This window comes from Macrobrachium nipponense, chromosome 8 (genome assembly GCF_015104395.2).
Source record: "Macrobrachium nipponense isolate FS-2020 chromosome 8, ASM1510439v2, whole genome shotgun sequence".
Classification (NCBI taxonomy): Eukaryota; Metazoa; Arthropoda; class Malacostraca; order Decapoda; family Palaemonidae; genus Macrobrachium; species Macrobrachium nipponense.
In genome coordinates, this window is record NC_087203.1 from 73,306,697 (window position 1) to 73,332,066 (window position 25,370).

A 25,370-nucleotide genomic window follows, 5' to 3' on the forward strand; every position below is an offset into this window, starting at 1 on the left:
TTTGTAACATAGCTGGAACGTTTTATATTGGATAAATTCGTTATTTAACAGCTATTTCCTTTCTTTTTTACTTAAGACATTTATGACTCACTCCTATTAAGTATATTTACGAGAATACAAAGTAAAAAAATACGTTGTGAAAAGAGCCTAGCTCCGATTGCATGTTAGCTAATCTAATGAACAGATTTCCCACCACATTCATGGCAAATAGCCTTGGTACTCGAGAGGAATTCTCGATTTTAAATAAGAAGTAAATATTCCTAAAAACATGCACTTAACCTGATGGGATTCAAATAAAATGTGTACATATATCGATAAAAATTCTAGACACTTAGAGCTCTGGATTCTCCCTGCAATACAGTCCTAGTATTAAGCAAAACACATAAAATATATTAAAGCGGCTATTCCGAAAAGAATTAATTGGATATAGCCACGAAAATATTGGAAGAATTTTCAAAGAAACAATGGGTAATATTTATGAACACTTGAAGTAAAATCTTCAACTTACAATGTAGGGAAGATTACGCGGGAAATGTTTACTGAATAATTCAAAGTGTTTGCCATCCCATTAAATGACTCGTTAATATGATTACTCGAGTATTTTCTTGGTAAGGCTTTATGCAACTATTATTTACCTCCCGCTTGTTTGTGAGTGGAGAGGGGGGGCGGGTTGGGGGGGAGCGGGGAGAAAGGCGAATGATCATTAAGGGTCTTATACAACGCATAACAGTAAATGATGCAAATTATTCTGCAAATATTCATTTTATTATCACCATCATTTTAATAACGAGATTAAATTGTTTGGCAACTATTTATTTATAGATTATTCAGTTTTGGCAAATGCCTAAAGAAATCTGTTTTCCTTAGCGTATCACTGAACGTTACAAGAATAAACTGCTTTAAGATCGTTGACAAATTCGATTAACTAAATAGAACATCGATCGATTCATGAAAATATTTTCTGCATCGTACCAGAAAAAGAGGGAAAAAGGGATGGCTTTTACCTCAATTTATTTTAACTTTAGTTGATTTTACGCAGAATGGAAATATTCGTGAGAGGAGTTATGTGCTTATGAACTTGAATCATTCCGTTCATGAATTTGATTTTCATTGTAGAGAGTTTCCTAAATCCTCGAGAACAAAGAGGTAAATCTCGAAATTGAAGTACATTTCACAAACACTGTCGACACAGTCCATCTCCTTTAGTGTGACGGAATATATTACTGTATGTGTAAAATTCTATTGCAAGATATCGCTGTTTTGTCTGATTTATTGCAGCTGGATACTGAGCTTATAAAATAAAAAGTGTTTTCTTTTTATCCTGTAACTCACGACGAAATATATGATAGTCAAGTATAGTTCAAGACAGTGCTATAAGAGTATAAAGAGTGATGTTTTGATAAACCGATAATAGCCATGAGTTTTATTACGTTGCAAAACAAAATGAGACTTGGGAAAAGTCAGATAATTTCAGAATTAATGGCAAATTATTTATAGACACGAATTCATATCGTATGAATAAATATTGCTAAGGGAAATATGCACAAATTTAGAGCCATTTCATCCTAAGTATGTACTACACCTTTGAAAAGTCATGTATCTAAAATTATGCTCTAATATTTACAGCTCTATATATATATATATATATATATATATATATATATATATATATATATATATAAATATATATATATATATATATATATATATATATATATATATATATATATATATATAAACACAGCTGTAAACATTAGAGCATAATTTTAGACACATGACTTTTCAAGGGTATAGTACGTACTTAGGATGAAATGGCTCTAATTTTCTGCATATTTCCCTTAGCAATATTTATTTTATGATGTGAATTCGTGTCTATCAATATATATATATATATATATATATATATATATATATATATATATATATATATGTGTGTGTGTGCGTGTGTGTGTGTGTGTATGTATATATTACGTATATATAGATATATCTATATATATATATATAGATATATGTATATATGTATATATATATATAGATATATTCGTGTCTATCAATATATATACATATGCATGTATATATAGATATATCTGTATATATATATATATATATATATATATATATATATATATATATATATTATATATATATATCATATTGCTGCAAATTGCTATATAGTTTGCACATCTGGAACAAAATGCCCAATTACCCATTTGTCGAAAGGGAAATGGTATTCTGTCCTACATCAAATAAAGGAGATTATATCGAAACTGTAGAGGAGCAACTGAAGAAAATAACCTTAGCACCAATAGAGAAGGGAGAAGCGATGAAGCGAAGTGAAAACAAACGAGGGGAAAGGGAGGAAGCGTCTCTGATAACCGAAGGGAATGAAGAAGACAGTGAGGATTAAATCTGGATGGATAGCGAAGGATGCATGCGGATGGGGATGGAAAGAAATTGATATTATATAGAAAGACGGGTAAACCGATAAAAACAAGGGTAGGGTCTTAGATACAAGGAAAGATAGAGGGAGACGAAGTGTTTGACAATCTTTTATGTATTTATGTATGTAGTGTATGTGTATATATATATATATATATATATATATATATATATATATATATATATATATATATATATACATACAACTATACATATATATGTAATAAATAAATAAATAAAAATATATATATATATATCATAAGCATACATGCGATACATACATATATGTGCATTTGTGTGTATGTATATATATATATATATATATATATACTATATCTATATATATATATACATACACACAAACATTATACATACATACATACGTGTGTGTGTATATATATATCTTATACATATATTTATATATAAATAATAAATATATATATATATGTATATAATATATATATATATATATATATATATATATAATATATATATATACATATCATAGGCATATATATGTATACATACACATATATGTGTATATATATGTATGTACATATATATGTATATATATATATATATATATATATATATATATATATATATATATATATATATGTGTGTGTGTGTGTGTGTGTGTGTGTTAAGAATGAGTGATAGGCAGAGAAAATTTATTGAAACAATGTCCAGATCGAACTACAGTGTACAGACTAAAAATCCCACTGCTCGCCCATTACTAGGGAGTTGTGTTAGTCAATGCTGTAAACATTACTGAGCGATGGATTTCCATATAATAACTCTACGTAGACACGTGTGTTTGATGTGGCTGTATGTATTACATCAAAGGGACTGATAAAACATCATTACAGGGATATCGTGCCCACTTTATCCCTGAGTGTTTGAGATATTTCAGTAAAATTTCCCTTTTAGTTTACGACTGAAATTGCTATCCAAAATCACATATTGCATTTTGATAATTAAATTTATATTGTATGCATAGTTAGTTCTGATAACTTTCCATCAACGTCATTTTCACGAAGATATATTGTTATGTCTACTTTTGGTAAAATTTAAATTGAACTATTTTACTGTATCATCATCATCATTGCCTACGCGGCCGCGAGACGCAAAGAATTTGTATTTTTGTCGGAACAAATAAATATGATACTCTTAATTTTGTCACCAATAAGATGGCTACAGATATAGTATTTGACTATTAGGGTTTATTAATTGATTATTTGGACCATGTCAAGATTAGCGAACCCACTCTTTTTCAAGACAGTATTAAACCACTTCTATATATATATATATATATATATATATATATATATATATATATATATATATATATATATATATATATATATATATATATATATATATATATATATATTCCCTTTTATATTTCACGAAAGTGAAATTCCCAAATCCTTCAATCTGTGTTTTTGAAACTGGGGAAAGTAAATTTCATTTGACACTACTTCTTGGCATTACATTAGCAATAAATGTATTTTGTTTTCCGTTAATATCTTCTGATGGCATGAACTAAATTAGACAAAGCTGCTGACTTCATTCAGATTATTATTATCATTATTATTATACCATCCACTGAGTAACAACACAGAACTGGAGATATAAGACTAAGGAGTAACTGTATATAAATAAAAACAATACCCATGAACGAAGAACCAAAAATACAGGTTAGAAACTTGACGAGTGGTGCATGACACTCGCCTTACAGCAACACAGTTTTCTCTTCTCTATTAGTCTATAGATTACCACATTAGCCTTTTATAGCCGCTGCCTAGGAAGCCATATGGTCCATTATAATGAACAAGGTTTTCGACGCATTTATAAAGGATGTGAATAATGTTCATACATTGCATAACCAAAACCTCAATGGTCAGCGTCAAACTTCAAAAACAAGCCAGCATAAAGTCGAAGTATTGTTTGTATTGATAGGTATTATCCATTTTCTTTGCGTGTGAATTTCAGAATTAAGTCATATCTTGGCTTTAACTTCTGGACATAGTTTGAAATTCATGGAAAAACTAAAAGTCAGCTCATTCTTATCAAAGCAAACAATATAAAACAAACCCATCCCAAAGATTATTTAAACCAACGGGAATTAAAAACCAAAGCCAGACCAGCCAGAAGACTTGAGTACAAATTAGAGAGGAAAAACAAGGCAAGAAAGGAGAGAAATGGAAAGAAGTCGGAGTGAAAGTTAGAAGGGAGGGAGGAGAACAACCGAAAATTCCTGCAGGATTACGAAAAGGAAACATTCCTGACACTACTTTTCTTTCGCACGTGCGAGAATTTCACCTGGAAGGACAGGCAGCCTGTCGCTTCGCCAGACATGGCACAAAGGGTCCAATGGAAACTTGTTTAATACAGCACAGGAGGTTTGTGAAACACGAAAGAAAGGGAAATAGCGAGGGGTAAAAAGGAGACGGAGAGAAGACATTCGTTCCTATGCAAAAGCTAACTGGGTGAAAGAGGAAGGAATGGGAAGGTTAGAATACAAAAGTCTAGAAAACGGAGCCACATAACGAGGGATGTTTGTGCTACTCGGAAAGGAAGCAAAGATTCAAAGGGTCCGGTTTTCGCCACAACTGTTGTCTTGCCTTGCTTTTCTTTTTGGGTTTATCAATGTGGGTTTATCAATGTGCTAAAATACATAACATATTCCTTTATTAGATATACAAAGTGATAAAACGTAGGAGGCATAAAATATAGCAAAGCTCAAATATTTACAGTAGAAAAGTGCGCTTCACACATAATAAACAAATAAATATGTTCATCCAAAACGAGCAGTTAAATAATTTGTGAAAGGTTGACAGTCGTTAACACTATAAAGAAAAGGAAAAGGAAAAGGGATTCAGACTCGATGAAACACGGTTTTATGGCAACACCTTTTATCAAAGCTTCCGATAAAGATGAAAGTTAGTAAGTATGTATGTATATATATATATATACATTATTATATGATATATACATACACACACACACACACACACACAAATATATATATAGTAATATATATATATATATATATATATATATATGTATATGTATATATATATATATATATATATTTTTATATATATATGTATATATATATATTATATTTATATATCTATATATATATATATATATGTGTGTGTGTGTGTGTGTGTCTGTGTGTGTGTGTACATATATATATATATATATATATATATATCTATATATATATATATATATATATATATATATATATATATACGTATACAAATATAATATACAGGTGGTCTTCTTCCCCACAATGATATATTCTTCAGCTGTAATCCACATAGGTAAATGAAAGATGTAAAGGTTAGAATATGCCAAACAGTTTCGTCGTCCTCCAATGGACCTCTTGTTGGAGGACGAAACTGTTGGGCATATCCTAACCTTTAATTTTTTATTTATTTTCTTGTGTAGCATAATAATATATTATATATATATATATATATATATATATATATATATATTATATATATGGTACAGTAAAAGAAAAATTTATTGTTTTCAATTCTCCCATTCCATGTAGTTCTGTCGAACAGCAGTAGGAACTTTGTTTCCACTGTACTATATTGATGGTGCTACCATTTCAAATATTAATTTTCGAACCCGTTATAAAATATGCATAGACTTGTTTTTAAATTCTCGGTATCATCGTCCCGCAAAAGAATGTTTTCTCGTTTAATATTCTTCTTCAGAGAGAAGAAAAATAGACATGGCAGTTTTGCGGTCGCACAATATACGAGAAACATAAATCATGCTTCTAAATGTCACGTCTATTCATCGTGCTCTGGATGCAATGAGAGGCAGAAAAGTCTCTACTTTTTCAGGTAGGAAGTGAAGTAAACTAAAGCGTTTGTATAATGAGGGATCCCGACGAACATAAAAATTCATTCATTTTCACTGAATAAAGATAACTCCCCGCTGTTTGCCATATTGTTGTGCTATCAATTGAGCGATCAAAAAAGGATACAGAAAACAGTAAATGAGAAATGGACGCCATTGAAACCGACTGTGCTTTTGTGTTATCTATCGAGCTTTCAGAACGCTGTCATAAAAAAAAATCATTAAGTGAATAGCTTCACTGAAACCGACTTTCCTTTTTTTTATAATGACGACGGTTAATTATATACCTAAAAATTACATTATCGTAATCTCTCTCTCTCTCTCTCTCTCTCTCTCTCTCCTCTCTCTCTCTCTCTATAGAATTTTTCTACTGCATTCATATCTTATCTTTGGAAAAAAAATTAACAATTCTTGTAAACTACATACCTGAACTTACATGCAGATAGGCAGCCACTGAGACGAGACGAGACTCCGAATATAAACCGAGTTTATTAGATCTCAAATATCTTTGTCTCTCTAGTTTTTCTTATATGATTTTTCTTTTCATTGTTCTTGCTTGTTTCATTGCTGCAGTGAATGGTTACTGTACTTAATGTTATTATTAATGATATAGTTAATCAAATCATTATCATTGGAATTCTACTTCCATACATTACAGAAAGTTAAATTCTGGCTCTTCCATTCTGGTTCTTTCTTATAGTGTAAGATATTAAATTAAATGACAGGAAATTCCTGTATTTTAAAAGTACCATTGTGTTAATCATCACCTCAGAATGTGATAATCCTTTTCCGCCGCCCTCACTTGTCACAGTTTTCAGAAACATAATTTTCAACTGCTTTATTTTCTTGTGAATTTACATAACAGTTTTCTTTCATTTGACGAGTCGTAACGTCGCTGTAATTTGATGTCTTAGGTTAAACGAATGAAAGTTAAGTGATGCATTATTGAACTAACACCCAGATAATCAGTGCATTCCAAAAAGCAGAAATAACTGGGCAAACAGTAGTTCAGGAATAACAATACTGTTATGCGAACGTCTACCTCCCTTCACAGCAAAGCTTTGAAATTTTTCTTTGTTTTTTTCCCCGATTGGTATATCGTTCCTTACACACACACACACACCACACACACACACACACACACACACACATATATATTATATATGTATATTAATTTATATATGATAATATATAAAAGCCAGGCTTATCGCTTCACATTACTGGGATCTGACCAGCAGACAAAATTTCTCATCGAGCGTGTTACAATAGGCTATAAATATATATATATATATAGATAATAGATATATATATATATATATATATATATATATATATATACATATAATATACATATATATACATAAATATATATATATATATATATATATATATATTATATATATATATACATATATATATATATATATATATATATATATATATATATATATATATATAATGTGTGTTGTGTGTGTGTATGTTAAGGCACTGGATTAGATGTATAAGTGGATATATATTGAAATAAAATGGGGTTGATAACCCTAGCACTTGGTGGTTAGAGACAGGTGCAAAACAGTGAATTCCTGAAGATGCTGATAAGAGACACAAATCGAAAACACGCCAGTCGCGGATGACGAGATGGGAGCGCATTCCAGAGATATGAGGTAAACCGCAAAGAAAGGTTACTTCAGGTCACCGAGTACGTGTGCTAGATAAAATGTGTACATGGGAAAATGGAAACGCACAGAATATACAAGCGTGCGTACATTTGGGTGTTCAGTAGCATGCGTGTATCCGTACGTCTGTTGGTGAGCGTACATACGTATGATCGTTAGAACACGTGAATGAGATATAATTTCTACTATGGGAATTAACGGGGTAATTAGACGACAAACTGTCGTAAAGGTCACAAGAGACTGGCGATCCGAGGAAGCGCTAAAATTCATCGGAAAGGGTAAAGTGAAAGACTTTGAAAAGTTATACCATTTATGTAGTCACTGAGTTCAGTTTCTAGAGGAAGGGAAGTGTGGTGCGACACCATTTATTGACGAGCTTTAACATTTCATTGTTTGATAATTATATTCTCATTTTCAGATGGATTCGAAGTTACCTTTTAAAAATGGATTCTCTAGACTTGTGCTGACAATTATTGATAAAGATTAATGAACAGTCGGACAGAAGTAGATAATGGGGGAACTTATCTTATATGAATTCGTGGAAGAGTAATTGTGATTTGATGATTTTCTTTGAGATTTTCTTTGATTTTCAGTTAGCTACAGAGGTGTCATTCGAAGGGACCATCATTGCAAAGGTAGGTTATGCCTTCCTGTTAGGAGCTCTCCCTTTTATTTAGACGGAGGTCATTTTGACCCTCGTTAGATATATATATTATAATAATATATATATATATAGATATATATATATATATGTATACATATATATATATATATATATAATATATATATATATATATATATATATATATATATATATATATATATATATATATATATATATATATATATATATATATATATATATATATATATATATATATATATATATATATACACACTGATAACTCCCCCACTGGTTCTAAACATACGATTTCAATTCAAGACATGTTGTGACCTTGATAAAATTATCTACTTATACGAATTCCACACATTAATAGTTCCTCGTTAGACGAGTGGGTTACGTGCTCGCCTACCGTTACGGTAGTCGTGAGTTCGATTCTCCGCTCTGCCGACATGGAATCAGAGGAATTTATTTCTGGTGATTATAAGTTCATTTCTCGATATAATGTGGTTCGGATCCCACAATAAGCTGTATGTCCCGTTGCTAGGTAACCAATTGGTTCTTAGCCACGTAAAAATATCTAATCCTTCGGGCCAGCCTTAGGAAAGCTGTTAGCTAGCTCAGTGGTCTGGTTAAACTAAGATATACTCAGATCTCTCTCCACACATTAATAAAGGTAAGAGGAAGACGAAGCTTGGGAAAATTGCTCATGCAGCCGCTTATCAGTATCCAATAAAAAGTAGAGAAGTAATTACCGTCGACTGAGTCAGCGGGACAAATTGGGAGGAGAGCAAAAGGAATGAAGTACGGCAATACTGATAGACAATGAAAAGATATTTTTTTAATGTTTTGTTTTACACATGAGGTTCACATAACAGATTTTTTTATCAGAACCCAAAAAAAGGGAAGAGTTTCCTACTGTCCCGGAACCTAATTCCCTCTTTCCCATTTATTTTTATGGGAATATGATATTTTTATACGGTTTACATACAGACGACGTCCTTAGAAACGTACCCCCTTATAAATGGAGAGGTAAAGTCGAGTTATAGAGTTACCTGTATATTATATATATATATATATATATATATATATATATATATATATATATATATATATATATGTATATATATAGATAGATAGATAGATAGATAGATAGATAGATAGATAAATATATTATTTGATTGGGTTATTTTTGGGCGGGGAAGATCGACTATTCCTGTGTTTCCATTTTAAAAGTTACCTTAGATGAAAACAAAGTCAAGGTCATCAGATGGAGACTAGCGTGTCATAAAAGATAGTATCAATAACTGAATAAGATTACTATTTATGCTCGTTCACATTTTACGAGAATTCTAGTGGGCATTGATTATATTACATTGCGGAGACATAAGTTAGTATTGGTAGTCATCTTAAAGACAATTCTAGCATGTGATTGTGAGCCACACAAACACACACAATATATATATATATATATATATATATATATATATATATATATATAGTATTATATATATATATATATATGCTATATATATATATATATATATTATATATATATATATGTATATATGTAGATATATATATATATATATATAGATATATATATATATATATATATATACATATATTGTGTGTGTGTGTGGCTCACAATCACACGCTAGAATTGTCTTTAAGATGACGACTAATACTAACTTATGTTTCCGCAATGTAATATAATCAATGCCCACTAGAATTCTCGTAAAATGTGAACGAGCATAAATAGTAATCTTATTCAGTTATTGAATACTATCTTTTATTGACACGCTAGTATCCATCTGATGACCTTGACTTTCATCTAAGGTAACTTTTAAAATGGAACTCAGGAATTGTCGATCTTCCCTGCCCAAAATAACCCCAATTAAATAATATACTGTGTTAATGAAATTCGCATTTCAGGGGATGACAGAACAGCTCCTTGAAAAGTGGCAGATTAAAGCCCATGAAGATGGAAAATTCCTCATTCATCATTTATCTTTTATTTCTTGACGTATTTCCATCACACTCCAACTCACAAGATATAAGAAGATATGACTCAACATTTTGGTTGAGCTGAATACAGGGAGTGACACCCAGAAATCATTTTTGATTTTTATTGTGTATGAAATCTACTTTTCTTCAATTCCTTATTTTCTGTTGCTTTCACTTCTTTAACTATGATTTGGAATATGCACAAATGTGAAAATTCTCTTCTCATGAATTGTTTTTAATTTTTTACTATTTTCATGAAAACCTGCAGTGAGATGAATAACTAATTAATATTAACATTAAACATGAATACATGGAAACATATTAATGGAATTAGAATATAAAATATATGTCAAATGAAAGGGGTTCCAGATATGAGCCGAAAGGACGCTTAAAAAAACCTTGCCTACCGTGCACTGCGTGAGGTGCAGTGACACAGTATTCCCCCGCGCCCCCTTGGCAAAACGTATAATTACAGACATCTTAAACAGAAACACACACACTCTCTCTCTCTCTCTCTCTCTCTCTCTCTTCTTCGATCACTATTTCTCAAATTTCAAATGATCGATCCATTTCAGGAGACGAAGTCTAGTGAAGAAAATTCAACACTTACTTCCTTCTATTGTATCCATTCACGAAAGGGAACTGAAAAACGCTCTTGCAATATTTTAGTTCACGAAACGTTTAGCAAATCGTGTTGTTGCAAACCACGTATCGACTGAGGATCGTAACAGCAGCAAATGGCGTGCCGTTTAGTCGAGAACTTAATTAAGAGTTTTTCATGCAATTATTCATCGACCCAGTTGAGTTGGACATTTTTTTACATCTGGGTATTTGGAAGAATGGAATCGAGGAAGCAGTGATAACGATTACTGATAAAAGAAGGTGATTCATTCGCTATTTTGAAAATTAAAACGTTCATTATTCTAATGATCGTTTGGGACTGGAAATGTACAATGTATTGCTTGCAAATAAAAACATTTCTGTTTTAAGGTTAATTGAACGTTCTGGAGTGTTTAGCATCCATTTTGTTATTTACTGGTTTGATACCTTAGGATTCCAGTCATTCGGTATGCTAATGACTAAAAACACATAACATGGAGAGCAATGCTCCCACCTGCGCGTTGGCTATTCTAATTAACAGAATTCCAACCGCATTTACTGGAAGAAAAATAGTCTCGCTACTCTGAAAGAATTCCATGACTTACTCAAGAGAATTCTAGGACTTACGTGAGAGATTAATATTTCCGACACCTTACTAAAAGTTACTGAGACGAAAAAAAAACATAATTACCTTAGTCGTTACCATACGAGTTGTAAATTCTCCAAGCAAAACACGAACATTTATAGACTGTGGCTATTTTACGAAAATTAAATAGAAAACAAGTTAAAAGTGCACTGAAGAAACTTATGCGCATTCGAGTTTTCTGTACAGCGTATAATGCTGTATGAAACTCTCAGACATGGGCCATGAAACTCAGCCGCGGTCCATTAAACTTTCAGCCACGGCACGTTTGTGGCCTGTGTTGCTAGCACATATTGCGGTGTCGGACGCACGATCATGGCTAACTTTAACCTTAAATTAGATAAAAACTACTGAGGCCAGAGGACTGCAATTTGGTATGTTCAGTGACTGGAGGGTGGATGATCGACATACCAAATTGCAGTCCTCCAGCCTCAGTAGGTTTTAAGATCTGTGGGCGGAGAGAAAAAGTGCGGACGGACAGACAAATAGCCATCGCAATTGTTATTTTCTTTTTTTTACAAGAAACTACAAGAAAGAAACACTAGCATTTTCAAGGACATACGTGAGCAATTTTTATGAGCATTCAAAGCACACACTTTAATCTAGAACGCTGGCAAGGTTACACGGAAAATGCTGACTGAATAATTTACAAAATGTTTGCCATCCCATTAAATGACTTGGTAATACCACTCGTGTATTTTCCTGGTAATTCTTCACGTAACCAATGTTTACTTCCCCTTTACTTGTGAGATAAAAGAAAGAAGAATGATTATTAAGGGTCTTACACAACACATGAAGGCAAATTTTGCAAATTATTTATTAAATATTCCTTTTATCATCACATTGATTATAATCACAAGGTCCAAACTATTTGACAATGAGACATCAATTTTAAGGAAATATCCGAAGATATTAATCAACTTACGGTAATCTTAAAAGACAGACGACATGTTCGTTATAAATTCGTTTAGAATAAAAAAATACATGGAGTAATTTTTGAAAAAGATATTTCATGCATCGTATCGGAATAGAAGGAGAAAAGGGGTGACGACGTATTTCAATTTTTTCATTGCGGAAAATGTTCGTGAAAAGATTTTTTTTAAGAACTTGACTTTTACTGGAAATGCTTGGGTAGCCGTAAACTTTATTTTTAATTGGGTGTAACTGAAAGAAATCTAGGAGAACAAAAAAGCCAATCTTCAAAAAATGGAATATTTTTCACCTGCACATTCGAGACATCCCATCTCTGTAGCGTGTAATACATTCTCGAAAATGAATGTGAAAAATTCTCCTCGTTATCGAATAATTTTGTTTGATTTATCATAGTTCGATATTGAGTTTCCTACTTCAGACTAGAGGGTATTATGATTCGTTGTGTATCCCATAACTATTGACGAAATATCTGATACTTAAGTATACTTAACGATAGTTCAATAGGGACATAAAGAATAATACTTTTCTACAACATAACAGCCGCACGTATTTCGCATTTGTCATTGATAACACACAAAAACCGTTACAGAAGTCATTCTGTAAATAAGTAGTGGCCTGACCCCCTATTATTAATATTTTTGTGGTATATTTTGTAAGAAATTTGATCGTAAGGCCGAATATTAAATAACTAAACTCCATTTACGAACATGAGTCATACCCAGCCACAATCAATAACGTGAATCTTGTCACCGAAAAGATTAAAGAAAGAGATATAAGCTGAGGACAAATACACGAACTCATATTGTATCAACAAATATTAAGACAAACAAACAGTAATCTAGAGTAATTTTGTCCAATCCACAAATACCCCGGGTATGACATGTATATTGACTTACGTTTCAATACTGAAAGCCTAATGTATGCATATGTGCTTGCGTGAGTATGTGTGTGTGTATATATATATATATATATATATATATATATATATACATATATATGTATATATATATATATATATATATATATATATATATATATATATAAATACTTCAGGGTTGGGGGTACCATGATACATTAGTAGAATGCCATAGTTTAGTTAAAAACGTTTCGCACACAATTCTCGGTGCATCATCAGTCTGTGAACAATAAAGTAAATACATTATAAAAGGAATTCACAAAATTACAAGGTAATTAAAAGTTAATGGTTTAAAAAGAAAAGCAGAAGTTAAAAGTAAAAAAAAAATACGTTAAAACACTGTAAAAAGAGAGAGAGAACTAAGACACCAACCATCCAATGTAAAAGACGAAGAAGGAATAGCAAAACCTGACGTCCCAAACAAAAAGTCAGTTATGCCAAATACAGAGGGAAGCCGTGGTGTGATTGTTCAAAGATGGAACTAGCCTTTTGATAAGTAATGACTCCAGAGTAGTTTAGATTGATCTGGGTCCTTTGTATAAACCAATAATAGAGAAGTGTTGTTTCAAGACCTCTATTTTGCATATAGCAGCATGATTTTTAATGTTAGAAAAACTCTGGTTGTTTAATTCTCTGGCCTGTACGAAAACTGAAACCATGTGGCTGCAATATCTCACTTGCAATAGCCTACGAGTAGATCCTATGTAAGAGCCCGGACATCCAGGGCATGTGAATTTATATACACATTAGATCTCTGAAGGATTGCAAGCGATCTTTACAGCTGAAAAATGAACCTATCCTGCATAGTTATTAGAAATAAGTTTTAACTGAAGACAGGGAATTTCTTGTTCAATGATCTGTGTTAGTCTACGTGAGATGGAAGCAAAGAACAGTTTCTTAGGAACATCAAAGTTGGGCAACGGTGGCTGGAGAAATTTGGTTAAAAGTTTATGGATAACTCTAAGGACTACGTCTTTGGGATAGGAATTTTTCTGAAAAAAGCCTAATAAAAATTCTATTTCATTATGGAAAGTTGGCCAGTTAGACGAATATTTTAATGCTCTATGGACAAGAGTATAAATGGTGTTTTATTTGAAGGTCTTTGGCATGAACATATAAGTAGTTAGCTAAACCTGTATAGGTTTTTTTTTCTATAGACAGCTGTGGGTGAATTCAGAATTACTTCTTGTAATATTGATATCGAGAAATGGCAAACTGTCTCTGTTCTCCACCTCCATCGTAAACTGAATATTTGGGTGTTGCTGATTAATATATTCCAGAAACATGAGGTGCTGTTTCAAAGACTTATTAAACTTAATGTGGTAAAGAATACAGGTAACTTACAACAAAAAATGTCTGCTCTGATACATAAAACTTATTACAATTTAAGAACAACCTGGACACATTTTTTTAGAAAAAAACGATTTGGAGATACTCTTGGCCCTGAAAAACGAGATGACATAGTGATTTACAAGCCTGACAAAAGCAAGGGAGTAGTTATACTTTTATAATGTATTTACTTTTATTGTTCACAGACTGATGATGCACCGAGAATTGTGTGCGAAACGTTTTTAATAAACTATGGCATTCTACTAATGTATCATGGTGCCCCCTGAAGTATTGTTATCTTCGCCGACTGGAGACTCTCTCTCTCTCTCTCTCTCTCTCTCTCTCTCTGCTCTCTCTCTCTCTCTCTCTCTATATATATATAATATATATATATATATATATATATATATATATATACACATATATATATACTTGTGTGTGCATATATATATGTAGAAGAATGTGTCAAACACTTGGTCTTTGTATATCCTTCCCTCTATCCTAAAATCTGCCCTTGGTTTTTATAGGTCTATCTCTCTTTCTACACCAATTTCTCCACATCTCCATCTGCTTCTTTTCCAACCATCCACATTCAGTCCTTCCTTGCTTCTTTATTCCCTTCCTTTATCGGAAGAGCTTTTAGCCTTTCCTCTCTTTAGTTTTCTCTGCGGTTTATCGCCTATTCCTTTTCTATTGAAATGCTGTTGTTTTCTTTTATTATTTTCTTAAAAGAACATCGCCTCTTTTATTTTCTATCGTATGTAAGTTATTTTCCATCGTCAAACAGAGTAACTAGTATTTTTGTCATGATTGGAAACTAACCAATAATTTATAGTAATATATTGATTATTTTTCAAAACAGGATTTTGCTAACATGTAGACATTCAGTTTTGAGGGGTTTGTTTATCGACGACGTGGTGTGAGATGACATTAACTGACACGATATTTTATATATATATATATATATATATATATATATATACTATATATATATATATATATATATATATATATATATATATATATATATATATATATATATTATAAACACCCCTCTACGCCCATTGGTATGCAGTGATACTCAATGGTCGAGACATTAGTGGAACAATTGTATCCGTACAAAACTCTGCCGAACAACGAAACCGTGCGTTTGATGTGGCCAGTATGCATTCCATCAAAAGGACGGATGAACATAATTGAAGGGATATCGTCTTTCAGTGTCTAGGAGACTTCATTAAAATTTCTCTTTTAGTTTATAATTCGAATTATTATTTTATCTAAGAGTACGCCGCGAATTTTGATTTCTAAATTTCTCTTGTATGTGGAGTTAATTACAATAAGTTTCCATCAAAACCATCTATGTTTCGATTGAGATATATACTTATATCTTATTTAAAGAAAATTAAATTACACTATTTCTAAATCATCATCATTGGCTCCAACGCCGTTCAACGCAAAAGGCCTCAGTTGTTATAGAATTAAAGTGATATTTTTAATTTTGTTACACCAGTATTATGAATCTTCAAAAATGTATAATATGACTATTAGGTTAACACCTTTTTCTTGGATTTACCGATTTATTTACAGATCACTTGGGTTATATTCTTCAATTCAAAATCACACGAAAATGTGAACTCCTCTGTCTTTGGATGCCTTTTACAAATCCTTCAATCTGTGGCATTTGAAACTGGAAAACAACTTTGTTTAGAGAGGCATACCCGTAACGGGCGGAGTTTTATTGACAATTGTAATCTGCTACTTATTTAATCCAGCGAGGAATTGTTCCTTGTTGATTTCATATTGGTTGGTAACGATATTCTACTAATTCTCTATTTTTAATGGAAAAAAATTGACAATCCACCTCTCAGTAATACGTTAGAAGAAAACTATTTATATTTTAAAATAAGTTTTGCCTTTTCACTTCCTCATCTCCACCACAATCCATAAGGTAGGGGCTTGGTTGCCTGGATGGGTCTTCGCCAGCTAATTCTATCATAACGATCTCCCTCCATTAAACTTTTCTCTTCCCATTCTCCCTAACTTTATCACACCATCCAATCCTTTTCCTCCCTCTCGAGGTTCTACCCCTCACAGGCAACATCCAAGCCCTCTTCTATCCTTCCTTCTCACTTATACTTAAAACATGACTATATCATCTCAATTTACTACTTCACCACTTCTACTTTCTCAATTTAATCATGACTGATTTTATTTAATAAGAAAATAAGCATCACCATACACATTATTTGTGTGTAAATATATATACACAGTCTCTAGAATAATAAAGGACTTTCATATACTTACTGACAAGAAGAATAGATAATGCTACATGTCTCGTACTGTTCTGACTTCCAAGAAAAGTAAAGTTTATGTTTCAATAATATCACATTAAACCTTTTGGGAGAGATACCTCTCTGTCAGGCATCCGTTTAAATACTGGTCTCGTAAGTCATAAAAAGGTTTTTGGGTTTACATCTATAACGTCACTCTTTGGGTTTATAGTCTTAAACATCCCTTTAAATGCGTGTTAATTGATCATGTTGCTGCTTTGACATCTCAATAAATGTTGGTGTTATGCGATATCTACAACTTCAACTTGAACTATTCAACTATTTCTTTCATTAGGTGTTGACGAATAAAATCCAAAAATGTATTCAAGATTCTTCGTGAAGGTTCCAGTCGACTTTAAAATAATAAAAAGAGGCAATAAATGATTATTTATTTATTTTACCTATGAACGAATTTATAACCTTATATAAATATTTGAGGAACATTTTTCAAAATTCTTCTTAATAGACAGCACTTTTCAGTAGAGTTCTTTTGTATAGACACCTTAAAAAAAAAAAAAAAAAGGGAATAGAGACCTATTCTTTCATGACTGCCGAAAACAATCACACTCCAGTAAGAAAACATCTTTTATGAAAATCCCACTTTAGGTGACAGCCTAACCTTCTTGAAATGGGGCAGATTAAATCGCTTATTGATATAATATTTCACTTTTAGAAATATTTCCATCACATTCCCAACATTCCCTACTTATGTAAAATGTTGTAAATTTGCATTTGGGTAGTTTGGCTACGGTGAATGACTCGAGGAGGCATCCCTTCTCTTTCTTGTTTTCGAATAGGCACAAGTATGGTTAAGGCTAACTATAACCTTAAATATAATAAAAGCTACTGAGGTTAGAGGGCTGCAATTTGGTATGTTGATGACTGGGGGTAGATGATCAAGATAGCATTTTGCAGCCCTCTAACCTCAGTAGTTTTTAAGATCTGAGGGCGAACAGAAAAAAAAATGCGGATGTACACAGAAAACCGTCACAATAGTTTTCTTTTCAGAACACTAAAATACAACGAAAAGGTGTCAGTTTCGAAATGTAAAATTTTAATCCATCTTGTGATAAGGAATCAAGGTATCTCTCTCTCTTACTCTCTCGCTTTTGTAATAATTTTTCAAATTTCAGATCACCGAACCATTCCAGAATTCAGTGATTTCCTTCCATTGTATCCATTCACGAAATGCAACTGAGCAACGTTCTTGAAGCTTTTTACTTCATGAAGCGTTTAGCAAATCATGCTGTTACAAACCACGTATCGAATGAAAACCTGCAGCAAATTGCGTCCTGTTGAGTTTAGAAAGTAATTAAGCGTTTTTCATCCAATCATTCATCGACCCAGTTGCGTTGGACTTTTTTTTTTTTTACATCTGGGTATTTGGCAGAATGGAAACGAGGAAGCAATTATAACGATTATTGATGACAGCAGGCGATGTATTAGCTATTTTGAAAATGAAAACTCTCTGGATTTTGTAAAAGAACGCTGTGGACTGGGTATGTACAATATTTTGCGAATGAAAGCGTTTATGTTTTCTTTTGTCAGTTGATTTAGCTTTTTGGGTTTTAAATGACTGATTGTTTAGCATCCATTTTAATTCTTACTGACATGAAGCTTTCAGGAACCCATTCCCTCTGCATGTGCCCACGAAAATACAAAGATACAAAACACAACGTTTGAAGAACTCAACTCCCACTAGCAAGTTGGTCAATCTAATTAACAGAATTCCAGCAGCATTCAAAGAAAAAAGTAGCCTCGTTACTATACAAGAATTCCAGGACTTGCTCAAGAGATTTCTTAGACCTGAATAAGAGATTAATGTTCCCTGTACTCAAGTTGCTCAGAAAAGGTATATCCTAGTTTAACCAGACCACTGAGCTGATTAAAAGCTCTCCTAGGGCTGGCCCGAAAGATTAGATATTTTTACGTGGCTAGGAACCAATTGGTTGCCTAGCAACGGGACCTACAGCTTATTGTGGTATCCGATTCACATTACATCGAGAAGTTAATTTCTAATCACCAGAAACAAATTCCTCTGATTCCACGTTTGCAGAGCGGAGAATCGAACTCATTTAAAAACATTAAAAGATTCATTTCATTTATGAACATTTAGAGCTCTGATTTCTTGATGCAATACTGATGCAGCGATAGGCAATATCATATGAATAATAATAACTGAATGCGGTTTATTCTGCGAAAAGACATCAAAGACTGATTGCATGTAGAAAAATATAGAACCACTTTCAAAGAAATGTGTGAACAATCTTTAAGAACGATTACAGAGCCATCTTGAACGTACAACTCAGGTAGGTTACGCGGGAAATGTTCGCTGAACAATTTACGAAGAATATTTGCCATCCCATTAAATGACTCGTTAACATGATTTCTCCGGTATTTTCATCTTAATGTTTTACTTAACTATTATGAAATTCCTCTTTATTTTTCAGGGAGAGAAAAGAAAGAATATATAATCAAGATTTTTAAGGGGCTTGCATGGAAGTAAATATTGCAAATCATTCAGCAAATATTTCTTATATTGGCACAATAATGATCATTAATTGATCCTAATTGTTAGGTAATATATATATATATATATATATATTATATATATATATATATATATATATTTTATATATATATATATATAGATAGATAGATAGATAGATAGATAGATAGATAGATAGATAGATATAGATTATCCATTCGAGGCAAATGCCTACAGAGATCAGTCTTGTTAAGGGAATCATTAAACACAATAATTGCTCAGCATAAATATGTTTAACAGTTAATAAATCAATAGAATATCGAACAATTCACAAAAATATTTTAGGCATCGTAATGGAGTAAGAAGAAATAGTTTTTAACTTTTATCCCATTTACTTTTATTTTATTCTATTTCACTCGGCAGAAAATATTCATGAAAGAAAGTTTTTTCCAAAAACTTTATTCTATTTTTTAAATGCTTAGTAATTGTAAACATTATTTTTGCTTGGATCTAGTTGCATGAAATTTTCGAGAAAATGGAGCATTTTTCACAAACATTGTCGATGCATCCCATCTCCCCTTCACTGCGCAATATATTTTCAAACGTTTGTGAAAAGTTCCATCGCTCGATATCGAGTGATTTAATCTGACTTATTGCAGTTCGATACTGAGTTTCTTACCTCAAACTAAAAGGCACTATGAGAGGTTTCGTTTCCTATAACCAGCGAAGAAATATTGGATGGTTAACCATACTTAACGGCTGTTCGAGAAGAGCAAAAAGAATGATTGTTTTATACAACGATAATAGCCGTAAATATTACAGTATTTGCCATTATTACTAAGACACAAATGTGGAAGTTATTATGAAAAAAAGTCATTAGGTCCTTTTACGTATCTCTGCGTTGATGGAATGAGTAAACTACTCGGAAGACCCAATATTGAATGGCTATTCCCCCAGTTAAGAAAATGAGCCTTGGTAAAATTTAGAACTCTTACGAAACAAGGAGAAATGTGGAAATGAAAAGCGGAGAATAGTTCGGGCAGACCCGAATTCGTCTGGTATAAAATAATGGTGCGAGAATAAATATTTAGTAATTTAGAGAATATTCGCCCCAGTAAAAAAAAAATACTAAGTCTATGACATTTAGACCCCAATATATATATATATATTATATATATTTATATATATATATATATATATATTTATATATATATATATATAATATATATTATATATATATATCATGGAGACAGAGGAAGGCGACGGCCAGACACATCAGCGTGAAGGTGGACCATTGGAAACGTAATTAATTCAATTCTTTATTTCTTACGTTTCCTAATATCATTATTACATCTTTAGGGAATATGTTAAACAATAAATAAAATTAGTTTAAAATTACTTTAAAAATTACTCTTAAATTCAACATTATAAATTACAACACAAATTAAAAAACATACAGAAACAAAACGACAAAAAAATAGAAAGACCAAAGACCGCTAACCAACCTTATGCCGAGAAGGCAAGAGACAGAATCACAAAACATAAATAAAGTTAGCTCAGGTACAGTTGTGTGGAGGAGGTCTGGGTATTTAACTGGGGAACCAGTTGTTCAATAAATAATGACTCTATGATAGGCAGTTCATATGCATCTATTTGCTTGGCCTATGATTCGAAATGACTTCTTTCTATATATATTTTACAATTTTTTTAATGGTTTCTTATATTAGAATGTCCGGGATTGGAGAGCCTACAGCCAGTACGAAACTTAATCCCCGATGAGAATCGATTCCGACCCGCAGTAACCTCCTCGTGGATCCGACATATGTCCCAGAGTTACACTTAGGGCAAGTATACTTATAGACCACGTTGGAGTCAAGAGAGGGTCCAATCGATCTTTATTTCTGAAAAAGGAACCGATTGTTAGCGGGTTTATTGGAATTAATTTCAGATTAATTGCACCATAATGTTTGTGAACAATTTGTGCAAACTTTTTTCCGACAGGAGTCATCATGTAAAAACGGGAATTTGGCATAATCAATTTGGCATAATAAAAGTATTATTATTCCAAATGTTGCCAAAGAAAGAGTGACTGTTTTTAATTTATCAAAACATGTGTTATCTAAACGTGAAGAGTTTCTTTTATCTCTCGGGTTGGAGTTTTTGCCTACCTAATTTCAGACCTAATTATATCAAGTTTTTTTCTCCCCATAGAGTCGATTTTCCACAGGCTGACAGCATTACCGTTTAACGTAAACAAAAGCGGCCTTCAGAAAAAACTCTTCGAACTGTCCCAGGGTGCATTTAGAAAATTGAAAACGCGCTGGACTCCATTTCTTTTAAAAAGGAAGATCTCACATCCTTAAACAGCTAGCAAGTAGAAAAGTTCTGGTTATTACCAGACCCGACAAAGGACAGGAACTGTTTTTATTAGATGCCAACCGACTATAAAGAAAAAATGTTGGACTATCTTAAGAGACCAAGGTAAGTTCACTAAATTTGGAGCACCCGATTTTTACAAATACACAGTAACTGAGGACAAAATAAACAGGTTTTTACGTCTTCTAAAGAAAGAGAAAATTATAGATGATAACACATACCAGGACTTGTTTGTCACCGGATCATCCTTTGGAGTTTTATATGGTCTCCCGAAAATACATAAGTCTAATACACCAATGAGACCAATTTTGGCATCATATAATACAACACCTAATTATAAGCTAGCTAATATTTGGTACCTTTCTTAGAACCGCTGACCAAAAATGATTTACTTTCAGTAACTCTACTCTTTTAAGGATGAAGTTTTTATTACAGGACGCTGATTTGAAAATGGCCAGTTTAGACGTTTAATCTCTATTTACATAATGTCCCTGTGGAGGAAGAAACTATCGATATTATCTTAAACAAACTTTTTCCTGAGCCAGATTCTGTTTTTAACAATTTCAATCGTTCGTTTTTTAAAACTTTTAGAACTAGCAGTGCGGGACATGCCTTTGTTTTTGACGGCAAACTTTATATGCAAACAGACGGTGCAGCCATGGGCTCTCCCTTGGGTCCCACTTTTGCCAACATCTTCATGTGTTCGCTGGAAGCAACGCATGTTGATGACTGCCCACTCAGGTTCCATCCACTCTTTTATGGTAGGTATAATTGATGACATCTTCGCCTTATTTAAAAATGACTGATATTGACTCCTTTTTAGCATTTGTTAATACTATATATAGTAACATTAATTTTACCGTGGAAAAGGAGGTGAACAATCAATTACCTTTCTTAGACGTTCTTGTCACTAGGGATAATGGCTCTTTTAATACATCTGTTTTTAGAAAGAAAACTTTTACTCTCCTCCACAGGGCGTTTTTTATTACATCGAACTGGCAATTCTTCCACCAAGAAATTAGTTTTCCTTTCTGGATATTTTACGAATAAATTGCTTCCCACAGACTTTGTTTTATAAAAAGCTCCGTTTGTTTCTACAAACAATTCGCTAATGTCACCAAACCGTGTACAGTACCAAAATTAGCTTTTTATGCTAAATTCCCGTTTTTTACATGATGACTCCTTTTGGAAAAGTTTGCTCAATTGTCACAAACATTATGGTGCCATTAATCTGAAATTAATTCCAATAACAATCGGTTCCTTTTTCAAATATAAAGATCGATTGGACCCTCTCTTGACCTCCAACGTGGTCTATAAGTATACTTGCCCTAAGTGTAACTATGGGACATATGTCGGATCCACGAGGAGGTTACTGCGGGTCGAATCGACTCTCATCGGGGATTAAGTTTCCGTACTGGCTGTAGGCTCTCCAATCCCGAACATTCTAATATAAGAAACTATTCAAAAAATTGTAAAATATATATAGAAAGAAGCCATTTCCGAATCAAGGCCCAACAAACAATGCATATGAACTGCCTATCCTAGAGTCATCATTTATTGAATAACTGGTTCCCCAGTTAAATACCCAGACCTCCTCCACACAACTTTACCTGAGCTAACTTTTATTTATGTTTGTCATTCTGTCTCTTGCCTTCTCGGCATAAGGTTGGCTAGCGGGTCTTTGGTCTTTTTATTTTTTTGTTTTCGTTTCTGTATGTTTTTTTTAATTGTGTTGTAATTTATAAATGCTGAGTTTTAGAGTAATTTTTAAAGTAATTTTTTAGGTAATTTTAAAGTAATTTTATTTATTGTTTAACAGATTCCCTGAAGATGTAACAATGATATTACGAAAAGTAGGAAATAAAGAATTGAAATGAATTACAACGTTTCAATGGTCCACCCCTTCACGCTGATATATATATATATATATATATATATATATATATATATATATATATATATATATATATTATATATATATATATATATATATATATATATATATATATATTATATATATATATATATATATATATATATATATATAACGTATATATATATATATATATATATATATATATATATATATATATATATATATATAATATGTTTATCAATTTATTTATCCGTTCAAGTAGTTAAAAACAGAACCAGTATTTTGAAGTAATTTTAAAATCTATTACACAGATTGCTAATATAAATATATTATATATATCTGATAAGAACAACTGTAAAAAGAACCACAAAACCAGTATAGAAGGAAGAGGCTACAAAGCGCAGTGAAGAAAACACTAAATGAATGGGGAAAGCGTCTGATAACCGAAGGGAATGAAGGGAGAGGGAGAATTTGAATGTTGATCAAAAAGGCGCAGATGGAAATGAGAGGAAGTTGCTGTATAAGAGTGGTGGACCTATAAAAACCGAAGTACGTTCTTCGATTTAGATAAAAGATAGGAGACAGGAGTGTAGGCAGTATTCCCATATTAATATACGTAAATTATATGCGTGAAATTATGTGCATATAAACAAGTATACATGGGCATTAATATATATAAATATATATATATATATATATATATATATATATATATATATATATATATATATACTTATATATGTAATGTGTAAACGAGTATGAATGTGTGCGTAGGCAGTTTATAGATGAAAAGAATTGTTTTATTAATGTTTGGACGCTGACTAGCAAGGCGCTTTAGTGGTTGTGTAGTGGACCTCTAATCTAGATATTATAAGCTCGTTTTGGATATTGTTTAAATATGAATTCTCTTTTTCTTCTCCCTTAACACACACACATTATATATTATTGTATATATACATATATACATACATACATACATACATACATACGTACACCTACATACATATAAATATATATATATATATATATATATATACTATATATATATATATATATATATATATATATATGTGTGTGTGTGTGTGTGTGTGTGTGTGTGTGTGTGTGTGTGTGTGAAAAAGGAAGGATACAACATAATTACAGATGTATCGTAGCCACATCTCACCTGAATATTTGAGACATTTCAGTCAAATTTATATATTTTTTTTTTGTGACAGAAATTATGTTATTTAATAATATACAGTACA